This window comes from Peromyscus californicus, unplaced genomic scaffold, assembly GCF_007827085.1.
Source record: "Peromyscus californicus insignis strain IS unplaced genomic scaffold, ASM782708v3 Scaffold_17__1_contigs__length_78620276, whole genome shotgun sequence".
Classification (NCBI taxonomy): Eukaryota; Metazoa; Chordata; class Mammalia; order Rodentia; family Cricetidae; genus Peromyscus; species Peromyscus californicus.
Window position 1 is genome coordinate 38321155 of NW_026294469.1, and position 25249 is coordinate 38346403.

The 25249-nt window shown below is 40.8% G+C and overlaps 1 long non-coding RNA gene across 5 annotated transcripts in view; it reads left to right on the forward strand.

Moving 5' to 3' along the window:
* Positions 1-25249, forward strand: part of LOC128112806 (uncharacterized) — a 37633-nt gene that overhangs the window by 1683 nt on the left and 10701 nt on the right. For 3 of the 5 annotated variants that reach the window (XR_008219170.1, XR_008219174.1, XR_008219172.1), the window contains exon 2: positions 12511-12624. This is a non-coding gene — a long non-coding RNA (uncharacterized LOC128112806). The remainder of the gene's footprint in view (positions 1-12510; positions 12625-25249) is intronic. The other 2 variants (XR_008219173.1, XR_008219171.1) reach the window with 1 other exon arrangement.

Sequence of the window (25249 nt, forward strand, 5' to 3'; positions counted from 1 at the left end):
TGGCTTTAAAAAAAGGTTCCTCTGGACTTTTTGAGCAGGCCCTATGTTTGGTTGTTTTTGCTCTTTGTTCTTTTGGGGGGCCTTCCACCAAGCTTCCAAATAAGTCACACATGGAACTTATTCTTACTTACAAATGCCCGGTCTTAGTTTGGCTTATTTCTAACCACCTTTTCTTAACTTAAATTATCCCATCTACCTTTTGCCTCTGGGCTTTTTTCTTTTCTACTTCTGTAATCTTATTTTCACTCTTACTCCATGGTTGGCTGTGTGGCTGGGTGGCTGGCCCCTAGCATCCTCCTCGCCTTGTTCTCTTGTTCTTTCTTCCTTCTTCTCATACTTCCCCTTCTATTAACTCTCTCTGCCTGACAGCCCTGCCTATCCCTTCTCCTGCCTTGCTATTGGCCAGTTCTTTATTAGACCAACAGATGCTTTAAACAGGCACAGTAACACAGCTTCACAGAGTTAAACAGATGAAATATAAAAGAATGCAACACATCTTTGCATCATTAAACAAATATTCCACAATATAAACAAATGTAACACACCTTAAAATAATATTCTACAACAAGGCCCAATATGAGCCTTACAAAGCAGGCTAATTTTTTGTCAGGTAGCAAAAGAGGCAAAGAAAGGAGCGGTCCAAGAGGTCTGAATTAGGAAGACATGGGCCCCATGAGGAAAATGCAGGGGGCTTTTGGAGCAGAGAGCAAACCCAGTTGGTGATTTTATCCCTGCACTGCAAAGATAGGTTGTGCTAACTGAATAAGCCTGAAAATTCTTCCAGAGACACTCTACATGAGCAGATCTGAAGCTGAGAAGCCATCTAAACAAAGAGACTCCGAAGACTTCTGATCTACAGAATTATGGACATTGCCTGAAGCCCAAAGGGTTGTCATAATTTGTTATGGCAGCAATAAAAAGCAGACACCACCACCATCCTCTGTGGGGAAAAAGAAAATAGCACTTCCTTCACTCTCCTTGGAACAGCTGGAGGGTGCTAGGCCCTGTGGAGAACTGCATAGAATTCTGGCTTTTTTTCCCCTCCCTCTGAGTGTTGGGCTCAGAGATTACATTGTGTCTCTGTGTGAATATGAAAAGTTTACATACAGTGCTGTGTATCTATCTGCTTTCTTTTAAGAAGGTAAACAAAGCTTAATGCAAGGGTGTGTTAGCAGGTCAGCAAGGGGTGAGTTTGAGATGGTTGGGTTAAGAGAGCATTCTGCAACATGGCTTTTCCTTTGGAATGTTTAATGGCGGTGTTTAAGATGATACTTTTGAAATAAAACTCCCCCCCCCCATGATGACCTGAGCCCTGTCACTCAATGGAGAGAATCAGCAGAACCTGTTGGATTATTTGCAATTTGTTTTCTCTAGTGTCATTTTGGTTATTTTTTTTTTCATTTTTTGCTTCTACCAGAAAGGAAAGAAAAGATGATGCTCTGTTTGAAATGCCAAAGGAGCACAAGTTGCTTTGTTACAATAAAACCCAATGTGCCCACAAAGTGGGGTAGGGGTGGGAGAGCTAACACATGTAGGCTGCTCAAGGAGGAATAGCGGAAATGAAGGTTCTAGTTAACCAGTCGGAAGTGGAGAGCTGTGCAGGTGTTCAAGGGAATGGGCAGTATTCTGGGCCCTTCAACTCCAGTGCCTAAAGGTAGAAAAGTTAAAACCACCTAGGAAGTGTGGAGGCCACCAGCAGGGTGCATCTGTCTGTACAGATAATTAAGAATCTGTGAGGAAACCTTCTTTTTAGGAAAGAAGGATATAAAATCTTGTTCTTTACAATATATGCTTTTAATGGTTTCGTTTTAAGGAATTTTTTTTCTGACTCAGAATTTAGGATAAGCATCTTTTTAAGATCCACATAGAAATGCCTTTGTTTAAGGTACCACTTGGCAGTGGCAAGGGAGTGGGGGTAACTCTGTATATACAGTCTGACATATCCCTTACTATACAAGGAACATTTCCCCACTTCTCGGGGATTTGTGTCAGTTTACCAATATCTCCCACTTTCACCAGATCTCATACCCAAAATCATTCTCCTTCTCCCAGGTGTGTAGACATGCCCCTTTTCATCCAGTATGAACTAAATGACCCCTACCACATGCCCACACATTCTTTTCCCAACTGAAGACAGTTAGGAATGACCAGAGCAGGGTCTCTTCCTCAGGGAAATTTAAAAGATGGAATACCACAGAGCCAGCACACTCAGCCAACCAGATTCACTCAGTGGGCATCCCAAGTCTCTAAGAGAAACCCAGAGACTGGAACACAGGAATTCACAGAGATTCTGGGAAGGGAAAACCCAGACTTGGACCTCCTGAGAAGTACTGTATCACTGCTTAACTTTGTATTTCATCTTTAAAGCGAAGCTTAAAGTGTAGAAATGGTAGAGAGTTACTGCAGTGAGTAAATCCAATAAGTGAAAACACAGATAGAAAAGCAGGGAGCATTACAAATTTCATAGGCACGGGGCTTACTATAATCAAGAAGAAAAAAAAAATCACTCAGAAGCCATTGGACCTGTGCTTTCTTGATATTATTGGTTCTCAAGTTAATCCAGCATCCTAGGAGCTGCAGTTTGTTTTGCTTCTCTGTGTTATTAAGTTATTAGTGTAAGTTTACACCTGTCAATACAGATTTAAGGCAGTAAAGCCACCCACTACAAATATTGCAGGGCTCAAGGACACATGGCTGAGACGTTGAAATGAACTGCTTAGTATGTACTGATACAGTTTGCTTTACGAATATGAAAGGATAAATATGTGAGTCCTGAAAAAAAATTGTGATTTCCCCTCCTACTTTTCTCACAAATTCTGAAGATGTTTTCAGTGCCAGAAGTCCCCACTAGTAGCAATGGTAATTCTGTTGCATGTGGATGCTACAGAAGGCAGGACAGCATTGCATTCTCTAGCTGAAAGCAGTCTGAATGCAGATCTGCGCATGCTTTGCAGGCACACACACCCTCAGATGCTCCCAGCATTTTATAGCCAACAGCCTCAGCATTGCAGAGACATAAAAAAAGGATTCATGAGCTTGGGACCAAGCTGTTATACTAAGAGAAAGTAGGAGATGAATCCATCTGACAAGAGCCATTCAAGACAATAGACAGGAGAATGATAGCCAGGGTTTGCCTCTATGGACAACCTCCCCTTTCCACCAACATCGCCCAATCCAGGCCTCATTCTCTCCTGACTGGATAATTACAATAGATGCCCAACTACCTTCCCTTCAGCTCTTCAAACACTTACAAAATAATGTCTCTGCCACATATCACCTTAAACAAAATCACTTGTTTTTTTATTACTTTGGATGCCTGCTTAGTAGGTTTGATGACAGAAAATGAATTCAGTTTTAACTCAGTTAAGCATTAAAACAAATGAAATCCCACAGACACACAAGCTTTACTGCCTTAAATCTGACCTCTGCCCATCTCCTTCCTCAGCCTCTTCTCTGGCTTCCCTTTTAACAAATAACTAGTTGTCCTGAAGTACTTACTGGTACGCTCACAATCTGCTCTGGTTCAAAAGCCTTCTTCTTACCAGGTGTCTTTCCTTTTGAGCCGCTTCCCAAAGCCCCTACTAGATGCAAGTCTAGAATCCTAATACCTGCTCATATTTCAGAATGAAAATGATTCTCTATAAAATCATTCCTGCTCCTACCAACCCTTGCCCCAATTTCAACAGGCAGAACATATGGGTTCCTCCCTGTGTCGCTTCTAAATTCCCTGTAGACCTCTACCCACTCTCCTATGAGTCAGGAGATACCTTTCTTTCTATGTCTGTAATTGTATCAAAATACAATGAGGCAGAAGCCATACTACCTTTTCTTTTGTCTCCAGAGCTTTCTTCAAGGCTATTAAAACATTTTTAGAAAACCTTACATAATACAACCACAAATGCTAAGCAACAGGATACAGCGGTGTGCTCAAACGGTGTGTGCACTTTGCTTTGGGCACACTGGAAGTCCAGCAAAGTCACTTAGTATGGTAAAAAGTTGTAATGTCGAGTCAACCTCACTCTGTACCCTGATTCTTCCTTCTCTTATCTCTTAGAGCACACAGGCATCCATTCATAATGAAGGCATTAATATCTACCTCCCAGGGTAGTTGTATAAAGATCAGATGAGCTATGTGACGATTCTACCTACAATCACTGCTGAGAAAATGTTCAATTTTGACCCCTTTCCCTTGTTATACATGCTAAACCAGGTTGGTATCACTTCTGAAAGGGGCAGAATTTGAACTTGGCCTTGAGTAGCAAGAAGAATTTAGACTGACAGACATTGATAAAAAGTGTCATCCATGCGGAGAAATCATTTGAGCAAAGGCAATAGACCTCTTTAAAAGTTTCCCCAGATGTACCTGGGATCCAGCCTTCAGATGCTATATTGCTCCCACAACTATCCCTCTTAGCAATGTAAGAGTAACTAACTGCATTTGAATGTAATCCAGCTTCAAAACAAAAGACGATTACCTATTATATCAGAAATGTAAAATATTAGCTGTGGTATTTAGAAAACCTTGTCTTTATTGTAAATGTCTTCCCCCAAACTGGTGTTGATGGGTGCTGCTTGGATCACTCTTTTGCACTGAAATACACAATATGCTAGCAGATCTGGCAAAGTATCTACCAACATTCAAACACACACAGGGTTCCTAATAGTTTCCATGTGTGCATGGTTGCAGAGCTAACAGCGCAGTCTAGAGCAATCTCATTTACTTTTATGGTTAAGTATTCAAGAAGCATCTTTTTTTTTAAGATCCGATTGTTTTTGTGGCTAAGGCCAGTATAGCTTGGAAAACAATTTACAATGATCAGAATGATATGGAAAGTAGTTACATTTTCCACCAAACCTGGTGGCTCAATTATTCTACCAATATTAATAGCTCTTAGTGGCATTTGGTGGATAATAGTTCCAATCCAATTACCCACTTCTGCTAGCAAACAGCCAGTACTCTCCAAATGGAAGAGTCCGAACTGAAAGCTGATTACAAACTCAGGCCTTGGTGCTGACTGCGTCCAGCACTGGCTTGCCATCACCAAGGAGGGGTGCTGCTGGCAGGCTGATCTACTATCACTTCAATGCTAGTTCACTTCATTTCAGGTCGGCTGTGAGGTCTATACTGTCAGAAAACCAAAGCAACTGATTCCTTTGTACTTCTGTTGAGATAAGTGGAACAATGTGTAATTTGGTTTCGGTACAAAAATAATCTAAGTCCTTAGGAAAAGACTAAAATGGATAAAGATACAGAGGACAGTTTTCACAATACCTTGAACACAGTAAAGAGGCTGTGAAGAGAACCATAAAAAGTTGAAATGAAAAACCCAAAGATAGCAGGAAGTAAAAGAGTGCAATGTTGCTTACTCATATAGACACCACTCATGTTGCCTTTTTGCCATACACGGGTGAATGCAGCTGAGTGGTACTAGGATTCCCAGCTTACACTCTGGAATCCTATATTCAAATCTACCCACAGCATCCACAGTTGTTCCTTTTGAATGGTAAGTCAGATTCTAGCACCCCTCTGAACAAACATACATACACACACACACACACACACACACACACACACACACACACACACACACACAGGCAAAAAAACATTTCAAATTACTTCTAATTGCAACAGAATAAAATTCAAAGTCTTCACCAAGGCCCACAGATCTCATGGTAACTTTCAGGCCTCACCCCCACCACCCTCCTTGAGCCTGTTCCAGCCAAGGCACTCCCAGAAGTCCTCCTAAGACCCTGCCAGAGGGTTTACTGGGCTATCTCTTCCCCATCTACTACCTGCAGGCTTTGCCTCCATGTAGGCCTCTGCTCAGGTGTGACCTCCTCAGAGACACCTTGACCAGCCACCTGCAATACAGAGGCTCTCTCACAGCTCACCCCCTTCCCCGCTTCAGTGGCCCTCTCTAGTCATCATGATTTTGCATTGGGTGATTTGTCTGTCTGCTTGCTGGGTTATTTGTTTTGCCATTAGAATAAGCTGAAAGATAAAGATGCTGATTGTGGTGTCTTGAACACTAGGTGCCACACAGTAGATATTCAGAGGTTGTTGGGGAATGTTGGGATGATAGGAAGGGGAAAGTTTCCTTGTCTTGTTGCTTGGATGCTTGTGTCTTTTTTGCTTAGATAACTAAAGGTATATGCTGTTTGAACAGTAACAACTTATCTATCTCTCTTCCTACTGCTAGGAAAATTAGGAGCAGGGAAAATACACCAACTATGAAACCAAAGGGACCACAATGTAAATCTCATCATCTTCATGCTTTGTAGCATTTTGACTTTGGACAGTGTTTTGACCTTCCTATTGAATTTTACAGTTGCTCAAACTTTAAATATTCACAAGTATAGGAAAGGTGATAGAGATAGCTCAAAAAAAATTATTAGGAGAATTAAATTAGCTACTTTCTATTATTTATTAGGCAAAATGCATAATTGATAGAAAGTATAAATAGTATTGATAATCAATGCTAATAGAATTAATATAAATATTTACTGTTGTACATATTGTTATTAACATACGTACATTTACTAATGCACATGCTAACACTCCAACCACCTATCAGCCCTGTAACCCAATACAGGCTATCAGTGCACCTGTGACATGCAAAAAGATGAGCGGCTGCTGTGACAGATGAAACCAACAATGAGCAAACAAATGAAGTCAGATAAAAACACTGAAATGTCAGCACAGCGTGCAAATAATACGAGTTTTGTAATTGCCATTATAAAACTTTATTACAGTGTGAAGTTCTGAGGCTTCCCTTTCTAACAAAGTGAATTAGTTTGGAGACTATTCAAATGAAGAACTCTGATAAAGAGTAAGTCAATTGAAACGAAGTGGGCAAGATGAAGGGTGTCACAGGGAATACCTGCAGGTGAAAGGGTTCTCTGGGATGCTGGGGACCTGAATGGTCTGGTTTTCACTGGTGAGGTCTTCAGGCAGCTCTCCACTAATTCACAGTAACTAGAGTGTCTATATTTGTAGAAGAAATAGGAGAAAGCCCCATAAATAGGCACACGGCTTCTCTGTGGCCATCTTCCTTGCTGCTATGGAGCCACAATCAAATCCTAGGGAGAGAAGAATGAAGGAGACAGTAAAAACCACCCACCAGCCAACAGAGTTGAGTAAAGTATAAGCAAGGGAATCCTGTTCTTACTTATCACCACTCCATATGAACTCTCTCTGAGTCTTTTCCATCAAACACATTGCTCTGCCCTGCAGAGAGGGCATCAATACCTTTGAGTTGCTGTAAGATGTGATGTCTTAGGCTAGACACCATCATAAGTGTTATCATATTTTTATCAGTACAATGATCCTGGTAAGCGTTTTTATCCCCACAATTCCCATATTCCAAAGGAAGCAAACTATAGAGAATATTAGAGACAGAATATCATTTATTCCCAGTTCCATAGAAACAGAAATAAGCCATTTCTTGCATTTGTGTTCTAGAGATTTGCAATTTACAGTGTTTTCATGAGAAAGCCACAAAGTTGATCTCTATATACCTTGAGAGACAAAAAAAAATACAATATTGTTGATCTTACTAGACAATAGAAGCTGAATCCCAGAGCAATCTCATGATTTATCTGTTATTCCATAGCCCTGTGGCAGAGCTGAGACTTGGGCTCACTTCCCTAATTCTGAAAACCAAATTCCTTCCCATGAAATGATTTCCTACCTTTGAAAAGAGCACAAGATATGTGTAAACCAAGCTCAATGTTTGATCTGAGTATGGAAAGGGCATGATGCCCATCTGGACCCACCTAAACAATGAGTCACATGCCACAACAAACACCACTGATACCTCCATCTCAAGGGCTCACTTGTCACTCAGATAAAAGGTCAAAGAAGGTACTCTGGGTACATGGTTATTCAGGGACCCAGGCTACATTCAACCTTAAATTGGAAATCCTCTGCACCCAGGAAAAGGGGAAAGAAATAGACACAATACTAAATGCAAAAAGGGCTACATAGCCATGTCATATTAAGTACTTTATATGAAAAACAGAATGAACTTCAATTGATACCTAGTTGCCTTACCACAGCCAAGATGAAATAAGTAATGACCATGAGATAATGTTCTTAAGTCACAAGCTAGCTAGTTTTACATAGTCACAAACAAGGATCAAATATTATTTTAAAATAATATTTGCTGCTCCTCTGTATCAATCTGAAGCATACAAATAATAAGGAACAGTTGCAGGAGAGGAGCCTAGGGATGGAACTCAGTTGATATGTAGAGTGCTTGCCTAGCATGACCCAAGCCCTGGGCTAGATTACCAGCACTGTGTAAAATCAGGTTTGGTGGCAGATGCCTAGAATCTCAGTGTTCAGGAGGTGGGGCAGGAAGCTTAGAGGTCATCAATAGCTACATGAGACCTGATTTGGAAAGAGGGGAGAGAAGGAAAGATTGAAGGAGCAGAAAAGCAAATGAATATTTGTGCCCCAAGGACAGTGTATTCTTATCCATCAGGAAGTATGAGGTCACCTGGGATGCCCAGTTTTGTTTTTGCTTTCTTTAATGTATATTACCATGACCCAGATCCAGCAATTTTTAAGTAAGCCAGAACTCTATAGACCATATTTTGTGAAATCCTGATAGAGAACTACAGTCGTTTCATGATGAGTGATTATGCATGTAATTACAGCGAGATGTGAGGTTGGCAAGAAGAAGAAGAAATGTATTCAGCATCCAACAGCCTCGTCACCAGCCCCAGCAGAAGTCAGCTTTGAAGGAGCAGGAAGTATATGTAGTTACAGATTTTCCACAGTCGAGTACACATCCACTCCCACAAAGAGCTGGTTTTGCCATCCAGGTTTTATTTTCTGGTGTCCTTGACACTGGAAAGAACTGGCCCTTCACGAAGACTACACTGACTTCAAGTGACAGGCATTCCCCATAAGCACAGAAGAAGAAAAGATAAACGGAGTAAATCTAAGACCTAGGAAAAATAGTACCTTATTTACTTCTGTTTTATGTGTAACATTAAGTCCTGATGAGTAGGGAGAAACTGAGGTAGGCATCGGGCTGCACTCAAGCCCTGAGGCAGTTGTTGATCATCAGCTTTGTTTAACATGACACCTGACTTTCCCTGCCAAAGAACTAACAAATCACTTCTCTGATCAGGTGGCTTCCAGAAGCCTTCAAACTCTTTTAAGCTCAATTCTGTGTCCCAGAAATCTTTTTGAATGTTATCAGTGGTGATCCTGAGGAATTCAAGAACAGGCAGTCAAGGGAGGTCATTTGAAACATTTTCCACTTTGGGAATCCTTAAAAGAGATTTTTATTGGAAAGAAAAAGGAAAGTCAAAACATCTAGAGTTTAGAATGCTTGGCTTCACCCTGATTGCCAGGTTTTGCAATTGTTTATTGAACTGGGTGGAGTAAAAGAAAGACGGACAGCTGGAGAGCATCTGGAGGTGAGCTGGGAAGAAAAGGTGAAACCAGTGTGATTGTTTAAATATAGCAGGGCCTGTGAACTACGGGGGCAGCAGGGAATGACAGTCTTCATACAACAGAATGGCCACCCTCCCAGGAGGGGTTGGGAGTCTCCTCCATGGTGCCTTAGATAAAGCTCCAGTTCTGAGAGAACCAAGGTGAGGGAGGATCACCCAGTAAGTCATAAACACCCTCCACAGGTCCCTGGGAATCTGCCAGGGCTCCAACACAGTGGATCCAAATTATTGCCCAGGAGCTTCCAAGTCCCCAAGCAAGAAGGCTCTCCACAATCCCAGCACTCATGGCCATCATCATCCTACCATCCTCCCAGCTCTGGCTACACTACTGTCCCACTAACTTACTGTCCTGCTGCTCTGTGTCCCTGTGTCCCGGGGGACCTGAGCTACCCACCTCATCAAGCTTCTTTGACAAGTAACTTCCAGACCCTCACCTACAAGGCACAGCAGGTTATTCATCTGTCACAGCCACCACCTCCAGGTCATGTTTATCTTCTTTACACTCCTACATCTATAGTACAATTAGCTACATGAGGCAGGATCTCTTATCACTCCACTTCCCAGTTTCCCTGTCACCCCAGATTCAGACATTGCTACTGCTTACCTGAACAAGTTCTGGTCTACTCTGGAATCCAGGGTCCCCCTACTCCCATGGTTCCTTTAAACCTTTCAAACTCAGCCTGGATCATTTGGTAAATAAATAACCTATAACATTTAGTCCCCGGATAAGCATGCTGCTGATGGCATTAATGACCCTGGCTCTTAACCTCTCCCCCTTTAACCCCTGTTCTTTGTCCTGTGACTCTGCAAGTCCCTTCCACACTGCCTCCAGGGTTACCCATGAGATTTGTTTGGCCAGTAAGATGATTTCGCTATAAAGTAATGTGCATAACTGGCCTTGCTTATTCTTCCCCTCAATAGTTATTATGACAATATGAATGAGAGAAAAAAACATATATCTCTGACTTTATCAGACTACTTGGGAAGAGCTAAGGGAACTTGGGAGCTGCAGCAGGAGCTATTTGAAACCAGTCAGAAGTTCAACACCAGGCATGGTGAGCCCAGCTATGACCAAAACAATCCATTTATGTCCAGCTAAACTTCCAAGCCATAGACTAAATAAATGCTTATTGCTTTAAGGCACTAATTCATGAGATCTTTTCATTTCTTCTATCTGGTTTTTGTTTGTTTGTTTGTTTTTATCTATTCTGGTCTGTTCTCTTCTCTTTGTGCTAAGTATTGAATCCAGGACCTTGTAGGAATTGGGCAAGCACTCGACCACTGAGCTACAGTCCCAGCCTCATGGAACTGTATATAATGAAGCATTATATTGTCCTATGGCCCATATGAAAATATACAGTATACCCAGAGAGTTCAAAGGATAGTCATAGAGCCCAACTTTCCTCCTCATCTCATTGCTTGTTTCTATGGGAAGTGTAACTCCACCCTGGATGAGTGGAGAAGACTCCTGCAGGCTGGCAACAGTATGCCCAGGAAGTCAGCTGTGACTCAGTGTCTTGAAGCTGGCAGGAACCAGTGACAGAGGGAGATGGCTTCAGTAACAGTTGACATGTTGTCATCTAGACTCTCAGCCCAAGAAAATGAACACAAAGACTGCTTCTATGCCAGACAAGTTCTTGATAGACAACAGAAGATATTTGATGAGAATTGTGGAGAAAGAGAGGAAATCAGCTGGTACTTGGAAATATTGGTCCACAACATATTTTAATTTCTTTCCCTAAACTCAATACAAGTTGTGTGGGGAAAAAAAAGTTCCTAATCCAATTCCCCTTTTGAGATATCAATGGAAGAAACATAGTGGGGGGGAAATCTAAATGATAAAGTCTGTGGACAGGAAAAATGACTTAATCTCAGTTTTCTAAGACTACAGATTGCCCCCTGCAGTCTCTGTGAGTCCCTATGAGCCCTGTTTAGTTGATTTTGTGGGCCGTGTTCTTCTAGTATCCTTGACCCATGGGAGCATATTATTAACTATTACATGTCCAGCTTTTAAAAGTTGTAAAAGACAACGTCGGCACTCAGGAAAAATAAAAAAGAAAGAAGGGAGGGAGGGAGACAGAGGAAATGAAAAGATGCATAAATACTGTGGGTTAACATCCCATTAACATCGAGTCCATCAAATACATTGTATTTGGTTGGACATTCATGGGTCAATAGAAAAATTTTAAATTAATAATATCGCATGTCTTATAAAAATATTTAATATTCATAAAATATCTCAATCCAAAGTTTTGTTATGTTTTTAATCTGGTGAGTAATTCATTTTCTAAGTCTCCATAGTCTGCTACATACATACAGATTCAATCAAAGAATATAAAAGAATCCATCTAGCCATCCTGCATATATCCTCTTGTCTATATAATTAGTTAGATAATAAGATGATTTTTATAGTTTCCTCTCTCTCTCTCTCTCTCTCTCTCTCTCTCTCTCTCTCTCTCTCTCTGTGTGTGTGTGTGTGTGTGTGTGTGTGTGTGTGCATTCATATGTATGTGGATGTCCATGGAGGCCAGAATATAGCATTTGATTCCCTTAGCTAGAGTTAGACACAGCTGTGAGCTGCCCAGCTTGTGTGCTGGGACCAAATCCAGGTCCTCTGCAATGGTAGCAAGTTCTCTTAACTGCTGTGCCATGTCTTCAGCCCCATGGTTGCTTTCTAAATTCTGAAATTAGTGATAATTAGAAAAACCACCATTTTGGCTTCAATTTTTCTCCCAAGAAATGAAATTTCCTAACTACAGAAAAGCCCCACAGCTGGGTGTTCGAGCGGCTATGTTTGCATGCACAGGCTTGATGAGGAGAAGTCAGCTAGAATTACAAAATCCTGATTCAAAGATATCCATCTGCCAACATTAATTTTGAATGTGAAAATGAGATGCCTTTGGCAGGAGCCTAATAAAGCATTCTATGGCCAGGAGCCCCAACCCCTACAAAGGCAAGACCTGCTATGCGCTACAGCTACAGACACGGAACGATGAAATGCCCTTGGCCTGTTGAATAATTAAGCTGCCTGATTTTCTGTAGGTTTTCCTGGAATAAGCACAAATGAGGACCCAAGATGGCATTAACAGAACCTCCTCACCTCCCTCCTGATTCATCTACATCACGGTGGGTGCGCTGGTCAAGGCCCCTTTGTTTGTAAGTAACAGGAACTCTTTCAGCAAGGTTTAAATAAATACAGCTTTTATAATGAGATGGTGGTATCTTGTAGAATCTGGGTCAGAGATGCAGCCAGGCACCAATAACAGTAAAAGTGTTTACTAAAAGCCAGCAAGACCCTCTTGGTTCTTTCTCTCAAACTGTATAGCCTCTACTCTTCTCTGTTCTGTGCTTCCGCCTCGGGTTCCTCTCCCTACAGACCTGATAGTTATATCAATGCCCGTGGCCATCACTCAACCTCCACATTTACATCATCTCCATCTTAACTGCAGGCAGAGGCTGCACCTAACTACTCTCAAAACCCATTATAAACTCCTGGACCAGAAGTTTAGATTCTGATTAGCCCAGACTGAGCCAAGAAACCCTTCTGTTCGTATCAACAGTGAGTCAGTGAGCAGTTGCTTCTGCGGTAGAAACTTGGCTCTAAGGGGTTCACCTATGAGTCAAAACAAGACAAACACAAGAAAGTGAAATCATTGCTGGGTACTCTATAGGAATCCTACTGTAGGTCAATCCAAAAGGATGGAAATTAAGTTCTGATGTTTCTCAACAGGCATCTGAAGACAATCTAATCCCACTAACAAGTTAGCTGTTATTCAGAAAACTGAAGCTATTCAACTGGTTTGGGTTAGATTGACCCTTTCCAATATTATTGTACACCACCAAATCCTGATTAGGCTGAACATCACTCGGCCTTTCAAGAGAGGAAGGAGGAAGGGAATGTCTATAGCTACTATAACAAAATACCACGAACTTAGTGGCTTTAAACAAGACCTTTTCATTATTTTTTAATTCTATGGATCAGAAGGCAAATGTGGGTCTTCCTGGGTGAAAACCCAAGGTGTCTTCAGGGTTAAGCACCTTTCTTTAGGTCCTAGAAAACATTTCCTGGCTCACAGCCACTTCTTGTTTTAAAACCAAGAATAGTATATGTCCCTGGGCATTTTTCTATAATAAGGTCTCTTTTTTTTTTCTGGCCAAAGTTGCCCTACTTTACGGACATGTATGTCTAGATTGCATGCACTGAGGTGGCCAAGATATTCTCTCCTATGGAAGGTAAATTCATTACATACGAGAAGTCATTTTACCATATAAAATGACATATTCCAAGATTCCAGGAGTTAGAACATAAATATCTTTGGAGGGTCTACTGACTTAATATGTTCCAATCATTTTCTCTTTCAGATGATTTTTTTCTCTCATTTACCTACATATCATAATTATTTCCCAGCTTTTTTATCCAGTGATCACTTCTTAGTGAAAATGTGTAATCCATGTACACATGGGGCCGGGGGAATGAAGTTTTTAACCTTAACTACACAGGCATTGTCCAGATTTCATTTCAACACTACCAACAGGTAAAGGCACTTACCACAAGTGCAGAGAATACGACTCTTAATTGTAAGCTGGTAACTCAAAGAATGTCATACCACAACTTAAACTCTTGACTGAACTATTATTTTCTAAAAAGTTGAAACTATTCACCATCCCCCCCATGCAATGTGCTTCCGCCCACCCTCCCTCTCTTACCCACACACTGTGAATTACCTTTATTTGCATCCCAAATAACCACTCTGTACTTTCTACTGGGGTGTTCATTGTAGCCCCCTCACGATCTCCCACTGTCTTTGATGTTCCCCTGGCTTGTTTTTGACACGCAGGCCAACTGCTTCCATTACCTTACTGGGGCTCCCATCTCTCTCCTCAAGCAGCCATCCTCCTCTCCTGCTGACTCCCTCTGCTACTTCTTGCTCCATATGTGCTACTTCTCACTTTCCATTTAGCTGCAGACAGCAAGAGTCTAGGGAAAGCTGCTTATCAACATCTCTCTTGTCAGCATGCGGTCCTCTGCCCAAACAGAACCAAAGCCATTTCAGGCCTTCTCCTACCAGTCTCCGGAATTTTATCACCCTGCTGTGGCACCTCCCAAATTCTCCCCTGCAAGGTTCCAATCTCACATGAACTGTCTTCTTCCTCTCCATTTCTATTTCTGTATCATGGGAGGCCTTAGTATCTCTCACAGCCTAAAATGTGCAAGAGAACTCCCTATGCCAGGCATATACTGTAAGTCACTGAGTAGAAGTCATTGCCTGGACTTTTAGCCTTATGAATGTGTAGGGCTTATAATAAGATTTGGGAAGATATTTAGAATGGTGAACAGAACATAGAGCTTCAGACCATGAGGCCAGTGCTTAATGGTAGAAAGTTCTACCATTAAGACTTTCTTTGAAAAAAAAAATGCTTTGTTTGATCTCAGGCTTGGCCCTCATCAAAATATTGGTTTACAAATTGTAATTCCTAGTTCTAATTATCACACACACACACACACACACACACACACACACACACACACACACACCCCTACACACATACATTCAGTGACAGAAATAACTGCCACTTAATTATGCTTGTGGGCTCTGTGGCTCAGTAATTCAAAAAGGGTCATGAGTCTATGCGGAAGAGGAGGCAGAAAGATTGGAAGAGCTAGACGTGGTAGATGACTCCAAAGAAAGAGTATCTTCCAGACACAGCAGGACCAATGAACATGTGAACCCACAGAGACTGAAAGAGCATGCACAAGATCTGCACAAGTTCAAGCCAGACAAAAATCCCACCACCACTAACAAGAGGATGTAGACACAAAGCTCCACCCCCAACCAAAAAACTATTTGCAATTGATACCAGCTGGGAAAGAAAATACCAGTTTTCTCCAATAGTGTCCCTAGGAACGTCAACCACACTCCAGGGCAGGGCCTATGTCTATGAGTAATCTACCAATACAAAATAGATTCCCTTATCTCTGTGCACTTCCTGTTTTTATTTCTTTTGGTTTTGTTTTAAACCTCATTGATTTTCTTCTTTAATTTTTTTTATTTTTTTTAGTTTGTTTTGATTTTTACAGTTTTAGTATTATTATTTTTTGTCTTTCATGCTTTTTTGTAGAGAGAGAAAGAAACATAAAGTCGGGTGGATAGGGATGTGGGTAAGATCTAGGAGGAACTGAAAGAGGGGAGAGAACATGATCAAAATATATTGTATCAAAAAATTAATAACTTTTAAAAAGAATGAATGGTTTTCCCTACCTATAGATTCAAGGTTGAGAGGCCTAATCCCTAGCCAGAGATACGAGAATGAAAAGTCTAATTTGTGAATGGGGAGTGTTACTATAAAAGCAGAAGCTCAGACAGAATCTGAGCAAGCACCATAGTAGCTCACTCTGTTGTCCTCTTTGACTCCAAAATGCTCCTCCCATCAATATTTCAACTCAAGTCTTGAGTGTGATTCCAAGTCCTGAGTATGATTTCCAATCCCAGAAGTAGGTCATGGGACCTTAGACCTTACGATAGCTTCAGGATGACCTGTGTTCCTGGGCTATTGACGACACTTTCATTACTCTGTAATATGTATATATCTTCAAAGAGGTAAGAGAAATACATTTTATCTCATAATATGTAAGTAGCTGATTGTTGACTATAATCACATCACATATGGACAAAAGGTTCTGCCTCATCTCCTCTTAGACCCATGAAGAATGACCCTAGTAAGTTAAAGAGATTCTGGCTTTCACTGTGGCCTGTAATTGCCCAGAACCAAGTCCTGTGACCTTAAGAGCAATAAAGACAGGAGGAATACACTTTTATCTACTGTATATTGTGTCTAAAACTAAGACTTTCATACACCTATCTCATGAGTCCTCACAGTAACCTGAACTCGTGCCTATTAATCTTATTTCTGTTTTACTAATGAGGAAAAGAAACACTTCAAGAGTTGTAGAATGTCACCAGTTGATGACAGAGTGGCATTTCAATCCCAGCCATCAGAAAGCCATGTCCTCAACCCTATGTCAATCTGTCTTACACACTAAGAGAGTTTACAACCCCCTGTTCTTACCACAGCTGACTAGGGCAGAAAAACAGCACTGAATGAGGTGCTCTCAGCAAGTCAAAGCACAATACAAATTGTTCCTCTTCTCTCGGCCAAGCTATTGTCAAGATGAGATATACAGAACAGGAGGAATAAGCAAATACCACCAGTCATAATGCTACCCAAAAAATTCCATCAGACCTTCAACATCCCAGAGAGATGCACAATATTTTCAAGAATATACAAATTCATAAATTACCTTTCAGCATGTAGCTTTCCTCATCAATTGTGGCTATGCATGGCCCCATAAATGGAATTGCTTTCTTCCTGAGCAGAGTGTAGACAAACTGAGATGAAGTAGTGCTTTTCAATAACCAAGTAACTCACTCCACCCATAGCTCCAAACAGAAAGGAATCCAGACCACAGCACAGCTCCCAATCCCCAGTGAATCATGGGGTAGTCCTAGATTTTAAATAATTAAACCTGTAAATTGACCCATTAATTCCCAAGATTCAATTGGTATGTTTATGGCCAAATGAGAAAGGCGATCACTGATAGGAGCTCAAAGGTAAGACCTTTCCCAGTCCTATTCTGAAGAACTTACCCACACCTCACCTGCTTGCAGAACTCTGATACATACACCCATCTCTATATCTGAATTACATCCCTACAGGTACTTACTTTCCTCTGGGTCTCAAGGATTCTTCATCAAAGGGGCTTTGGACTCCATGAAACCACACACAGAGCTTTTTACACCTTTTACCAAGCTGGGTAAAGGGAGCTCAGTTTACTGTTAATTACAGATGCTTTCTGTCATAATGGGCCAGATTTTCAAAAGAGTCTCAACTGCAAAGCTCCCAAATGCCATACACAAACCTGGTAATGGTCCATGCAAATTGAATACTTAGTGGGCCTGTGTGCATTCTGTTCCAAGGACTGCCTTTGAAAATTTAGCCTGGTAACTCCAAAGCATTTGTAGCATCATAATCTGTCATCATTAGCAACAATGCTTGACTTGGTACTCAACATTCTTATTAACCATGCAATTATGAATGCAGACAATGTTTAATCACTTTTGCAAAAATACAGCTGTGTTGTTGGGGAGCCGTCACTTACTGTTCACTAATGATTGATTTTTTTTCCTAACCATCTAGATTGTTTTCATGAGAACAGCAGATTAACTATAAAGACTATATTATTGGTCATTAAAGAATATTAAAATGGAAAACCTCTACAAGATGTGTCCTGTCTTGCTGCATTCACATGGCTAAAACATTCTTGCCAGTGTTCAGGAGGAAAGACAAAAAAAAGACATTTTCCTCTCCTTGGCAAGGAGAATGGACTAAAGAGAGGTGGAGTGGAAAGAGAAATTAAAAAAAAAAGTCTTCCTATTGATGTAATAAGACATCTATCACATTTTACAATGGCAGTAATTTACTCTAAATAACTACTTCAGCTATTGTCCGGCTTATGTAAAAGATGGCTAAATGGTAGATATCCATCAATTTGATGGAGTTGTTAATAATGGGCTATTTTGAAAACATATAGCTGTTCCTCCATGTCTCCTCCTGCCCTGGAAAACTAATTTCCTTCCTGCACTGTACACTCACGAAGAGATGAGTCAGAGTGCTGTTCTGTTCTATCAAATGTCTCCTGGATATACTGTGATCAAATGCTTCCATCTTCTGCCTACCTATAAAGATAATGTTTCAAAATCTGTTAGAGAATTGGAAAAATCCTCCCTGGATTTCTGTATTCTCACCTCAGACTCACTGTACTCACATCTGAGACTAATCTGAACCCACGCCCAAGGCTCACTACACTCATTCCCGTGGACCACTGTATTCATGCCTGAGGTTCACCATATTCACAACCTGAGACTCGCTGCCTCACTGACACTAATGCACAAGGCTTACCTGCAATCATGTCTGAGGCTCGTTGCCCTCAGGACCAGAGCTCACTGCATTCATGCTAGAGGCTCTTTCCTTGATTATTTGTTCAACAACTTCCAGGATTGATACTTGAACAAGGAGATTTCGAAAGCTACAACTCCTATAACATTCACGCCACTACTGCATCAGTAGGGCCCATCTAGCTTGTAGTTCGTAAGCATCACAGCTGAGGGAGATTGCTAAAACTGTTCTCCACTAGTAGCATAAATAGAAACTTCTAGCTCTCTGAAAGCTAGTCAAGTTGGAACAAGCTTGATTTCTCCATGTCCTGTGACTCAAGGATGTGGTGTCTTCAGCAATAGGGTCTTAGCATCAAATTCCCCAAAGTAACCACAGGCAATGGCAATGCCCTCTAATGTTTGAAGGGGGTCTATGGACTCAACTGGCCAATAATTCAGTAACAGGTAACCTGTCACTGGGCCTTTTATTTGATAGTTTATGTTGTCTGGGAGAGACATTGTCTCCCAGTTATAGAGTAACTTTATTTAAACTCCATATATATATGTGTGTGTGTGTGTGTGTGTGTGTGTGTGTGTGTGTGTGTGTGTGTGTATGATCAAATGCTTCCATCTTCTGCCTACCTATAAAGATAATGTTTCAAAATCTATTAGAGAATTTGAAAAATCTGCTTGCTCAATATATATATATATATATATATATATATATATATATATACACACATATATATATATACACACACATATATGTATACACACACATATATATATATAGTGTGTAAATATCTTAAGCAGCTTCTATATAGAGTAGCTTTCTTTTGGGGAATATTATTTTAAGGTGTTTTACTTTTGTTTATGTTGTATTTGTTTAACTCTGTGAAGCTGTGTTACTTTGCCTGTCTAAAAAACCTGATGGTCTAATAAAGAACTGAACAGCCAATAGCGAGGCAGGAGAAAGGATAGCTGGGGCTGGTAGGCAGAGAGAATATATAGGAGGAGAAAACTGGGAGGAAAGTAGTAGCCAGAGAAGGAGGAGGACTCCAGGGTTCAGCCACCCAGCTACACAGCAAGCTATGGAGTAAGATTTACAGTAAGAGAACAGGAAAAGCCCAGAGACAAAAGGTACAGAGGTTAAGGAAAGCTGGTAAGAAGCAAGCCAAGCTAAGGCCAGGCATTTATAATTAAGAATAAGCCTCCATGTGTGATTTATTTGGGAGCTGGGTGGTGGCCCCCCCCAAAATAAAAAAAAATCAACATGTTACCATATAGCTCTTTCCAAGGTCTTCAAGTGTTAGTTATTCCTCCCACATACTCCCTCCTCCACTATCCTGCCCTCCCAACCCCAACACCATTTGACCCTTCTTGCTCCATTATTCACTTCTCCCCCTTCATACCACTTGCATTCTACCCTTGAAACCCCACATTCATAGTCCCTTACTAGTTTCCTGGCTTGCACAGGTATTCCAATCACTTAGACACACATTTCCAAAGTTTCTAATCCAGCATTCACATTTCAGAAAGAGTATGTGGCTTTTGTCTTTTAGGGTCTGGGTTACCTTTTCAGAGTGATTGTTTCAAACAATTCAGAGTGATTGTTTCCAGTCTATCTGTTTACCTGCAAATTTCATTTTTATATATAGCTGAAAAATATTCCATTGTGTATATGCATATTTTTATTAACTATTCATCAGTTGATATATATTTAGTATGTAGGACAAATGTTATGGGAATAACCAACCACTTTCTGGCTGGATTTAAATCCTGTTCCATAAAATAAACTCATACCTGATATTGTCAACTATACCAAAAATTGCAACTGACTTGGTCATAGACCCTTGAGGGGAACCTAATACTATTATTATTCTATTAAATGGCATAGTGTGGAACTGTCCATAAGTTCTTGTCTTTATACCCATACATTACTACATCTCTCATCCTTCTTTGGAAAAGGTTTCTTCAGTAGATGACAATTCATAGAGACCCTGGTCTCAATGCAGAGAATAGAGAACTGGTCAATATGCAAAGAATAAGGGACTGTGGCGTGCTCAGCTCTAAATGGGACATCTATATCACACTCCTCCCCTCAAAACTCAGAGATAACCCTAGAAAGGAGTTAAAACAGTCATTCTCAACCTATAGGTCACAATTCCTTTGGGAGTCACATATCAGATATCCTGCATATCAGATATTTACATTATGATTCATAAAAGCAGCAAAATTATGGTTATGAAGTAGCAATGAGATAATTTTATGGTTGGGGGGTCACCACAAAATGAGGAACTGTTTTAAAGGGTCTCAGCATTAGGAGTGTTAAGAACCCACTGGACTAAAAGATATAAGATCTAAAAGCCAGACAGAGTGGACATAGGAATCAAAACACTGCTGGCTAGACGTGACAGGACCATTGCATACATGAAGTCAGAGTGATTCTGACTATGTTCAAAAGACCTTAAAAAGATCAAGCCATCAATCTCCCCTGCATGGGGGTGGGTTTCTCCTGTAGTTCCTACTCATAGTTGAGAAGCTGTTGGCAAATGATGGCAGGGGGAGAAAGAGTAAGTGTTCTTCAAGGATAGAGCCCTTGGTGGCTATCCGTGCACCAGTCGATGGTCTGGTGCCCAGGTAAAACTCTGAATTTCAAAAAGTTGGAAAATAAATAAAGTACAACTCCTTGGTTTTCTAGAAGTCACACAAACTCTTACTCCAGGACTAACATTATGATTTCATTTGTATCATTTATCCACAGGAGACAATACTTTTGAGTTAGAGTCTCATGTATCCCAGGATGTAACTATGTAGCCAAGAATGACCTTGAACTCCTAATACTCCTGTCTCCACCTCTCAAGTGGGATTACAGGGGTATCTAAAGAATCACTACTTCTAATTCTTTAGATTTTTTTTGTTATTTGTTTTTGTTTTTGATTATTCATTACTTTGGTAAGTTACTTAGCTTTTTACCTGTTCAATTTTTAATCTCTGTAGAATAGGGAAATAATAATATTTCATATGATACTATATGAATTAATACTTTGAGGAATGAATAGAGGAGTATTTGACACAAATTAAGAGCTATGTACAATTCAGCTATTGAAGTTCTATAAATTAATGAGTGAGAAATGGTACTAGGGGAATTAAAGTGTTATAAAACAGTTAATTAGTAGATTGAGTTTTCTTTCTGTTACTACAGGGAAATATGTGAGGCTAGGTACTTATTTTATAAAAAATGTTTTGGCTGTGCCTGGTGGTAGATGCCTATAATTCCAGCATTCAAGAAGCAGAGGCAGAAAGACTGTCACAAGTTCAAAGTTATCCGGTCTGCATGTGATTTAAGCCAGCCAAAACTACGAGTAAGAACTTGTAGGCAGGTAGGTAGGAAGATAGATAGATAGATAGATAGATAGATAGATAGATAGATAGATAGATGGATGGATGGATGGATGGATGGATGGATGGATGGATGGATGGATGGATGGATAGATAGATAGATAGATAGATAGATAGATAGATAGATAGATAGATAGATAGATAGATAGATAGATGAGACGGGAAGGAAGGAAGAGGGTTAGGGAAGGAAAGAGAAGGAAAAAGACAAAAGAAAAAGAGCTCTATTTAATTGAGAGATTTGGGAGATAGAGCTTCGGATGTTTGATCTATGCTGAGGCAAAAGGACAGATATGTAGAAAGAGACTTATTCCAAGACATAACATCCCTTCCCTAGTCTCCACGGTTCATTTGTTTCTCCCACATAAACCTCTTCTATCTCTACTAGCCCCCAAATCTTCATTTGTCCCAGTATCATTCAAGTCCCAAGGCCTGTGTTATATCTGAGACTTGAGAAAACCTTCTCTAGCTGTGTGCAGTAAAGTAAGAACAAGTCACTTGTGTCCACAATTCTGTGGTAGGACAGGGATGAGATAAGCATCCCTGTTCCAGAGGAAATAAGGAAGTAGAAGGGAATAACTGGTCCAAAAACAGACTGAAAACCAGAGAAAACAGTCATTGAGTCTTCAAACTCCCAAGGCCTCTGTGCCTTTTGATATGTGTGCCAAGGGCTCAGTCATCCCCACATCAAGCTTTGCTAGCCACAGGTGCTAGGTTGAATTTGTCTGCCATGGGTGACTCAATCATGGGATTCCATCTATACTCTCCTGATCCCTGGCCCCAGTGGAGGGTCTCTCAGAGGCTCCATCTCCAAGGCAATGGCTACCTGGTTTCTTAACTTTTCTTTGAAATCACAGAAGAAGCAGCAGGAAGCCACTATGACCCCATCACTCTTGGATTCTGCACACCATGTGGATGCTACTTCCTGTCATTGCCTCTATCCATCCGTGCCTCAGTCATGCCTGTGCCTGCACTGAACTGTGGCTATAGAAACTTCAGAGCATCTCTCCAGGAAGCAGCAAGCAGTGACCTGAGGTAGCCCTGGCACGTGAACCTAATAAGTGCTATCCTGAAAACATTGACTGCTTAGGACTCTTAGACTATGAGAGGAGAGCAGTTGCCAAGATTTCTGAGTTGTCCTGGAGGCCTTTATCCCATCCTTTTATTTAACCACCTGACTGTGCTATACTGTCCCAAACATGTAGGGTCTTGTCATCATTTTAAGCAACCTGTCACTTTCCCAAATCTCCCCATTTTCTGCTTCTCTTTTGCTACTGAGTCACTTTGTAAACTACAATAAAGTAGCTGATAATAACAATACTACATGCAGAAAATTTGCTGTTTAGAAATGCACATCCCAGTTCATTCCTTTTAAACTCAGCCTTCCACAGTCTCAAGGGCCTGGGCATACAGCTGTGAGCTCTTTACCACGGAAGAAAAGGTCTAGCCTTTGCTCTGGTTTCCTGCAGGGTCTCATTTCTATCTGAGACTAGTTTCTTGCTGCCCCTGTCTTCTGAGTGCTCATCAGGATTACCCGTAAATTTCTGTGCTCAGTAAAATACTGTCTAGCCTGTTCTTCAAAACTCTTCCAATGTCTGCCCATTACCACTTCAAAGCCACTTCTAACTTCTAATATTCACAACTAGAGCAGCAATCCTACTCCTTGGCACCAATTTTCCACATTAACCTACCTTCTTTTGCATCAGCAACAGAAGGCGATTGAACTTATCTGAGGCTGAGAATTTACAAAGAAAATAGACTTCTTTAACTCAGAGTTTTGTAGTCTGAAAGCCCAAGATCACAAACCCAATCTGCTTGGATTAATGAGAACCACCTTAACAATGCCATAATGTGACAAATGAGTAGAAATGGAACTTGCTACAGGTATAAGGGACAAGGTACATAGTTTGGCCTCATTTTGTAACAACTCCAACACGAGCATTAAGCTCTTTCAAGTGTAATGCCCCAATAGCCAGACAATCCCCACACCAGGATTCTCTTCTTAGACTCTTCAAATGTTGCTATTTATACGTTGAAAACAAGGCCTCCAGCAAAGGAAACTCTGGGAGACAAATCACATCCAAACTATGACTACTGGTAAATAATAATATTAATGATGATGGTGCTGATGATGATGGTGATTATTATGTCAAAATTCCAGATGATGCTGATTCTATGAGCCTAGACAGCCACACTTAGAAAATCATCTGCCTTTATTATATAATTATAATGAAAAGACAGCCATAGTGAAAAATAACTCATAAGCTTAGTAAGCAAGGAGAGTATATTTTGCCTAGAGAGATTGCCCATGGAGAAGATTTTGGAGGGGTTTAAAAGGGATGTTGTGTTACTAAGAATGATGTAGCCAGTGGGGGAAAAATGGCCTGTGGTAGGTAAAAGAGCTGTGAGATACTGTTGACCTATCACATTTCCAGCTGCTTGTGATTCAAGTTGTTGCTAGGTGGCAAGTCTTTCAATTCCATATCCACATTGTCATACCCAGGATACTCTAGCATCATACTTGGAAAGTAGAATCCCAGAACGGAGAAAAGCAAGCAATCAGACTTCCTGTGTCTGGGTTAATATCTAGGACAACTGAGGCAAAGCCATGGTCTCTCTAACTTTGCCTTCCCCTGAATGATTAAACACTAAAATACTACAAGCAACAGGTTAGCATAAGCAGAAGTCACCCTTAAAAGTCATTGGATCTCACAGTCATGGAGGAGAAATGCCTTAAGTGATTGAGCTCTGTCCATTGCTGGAGTCTATTTGCCTTTCGTTTCTTTAGTGTTATGTCAAATGTAAACTATTAATTTAGGAGTCATCTCTGGAGGTGAGAGGAGAACATCAGAGTTGTAGCAAACTTAGCCATCGCATTCAGACTGTCTGCTATAAAACTATGAGGGCAACTGTTTGCTCATGATGCCTACCAGACTATTAAATCATGGGTCATTTCTAATAAAATAGTATCCTCTTATTAAGCTACACTACAAAGAGGCCATCACTTTTGATTGTTGATTCTCAATCCAAGCTGAATTAGCTAGGGATCTTTTCTAAAGGGGAGTTTGTGAAAATTACCTACAGAGCTATTAAACATCAATGCCCAGGTCTCATTCTAGGATAACCTGAGGTAGCAGGGCTGGAGGAGGGCTGCTGGCAGTACTTGCCACAAGCTCCTCCAGTGGTTCTAAGGCATCCTCCACCGTGGAGCATTGCTTGAGAAAATGTTTCTAGTCCGCATAGCAGCTTCAGGCCCCTCATTCCTTTAAGAGAACACTGACCTCAAAAAGTCCTCCCAACATCACTTTGCTGTATAGAGACAGATCCATAGTTCTTTCAGGCATTGATTATCTTTGTCAGTATTAGAAGCAATATACCTCTCCAGAGGCCATAAATCAATTCTGCCCGGTTGCAAACCTGTGGAATAATCTGGCAAAAGTGACAAAATG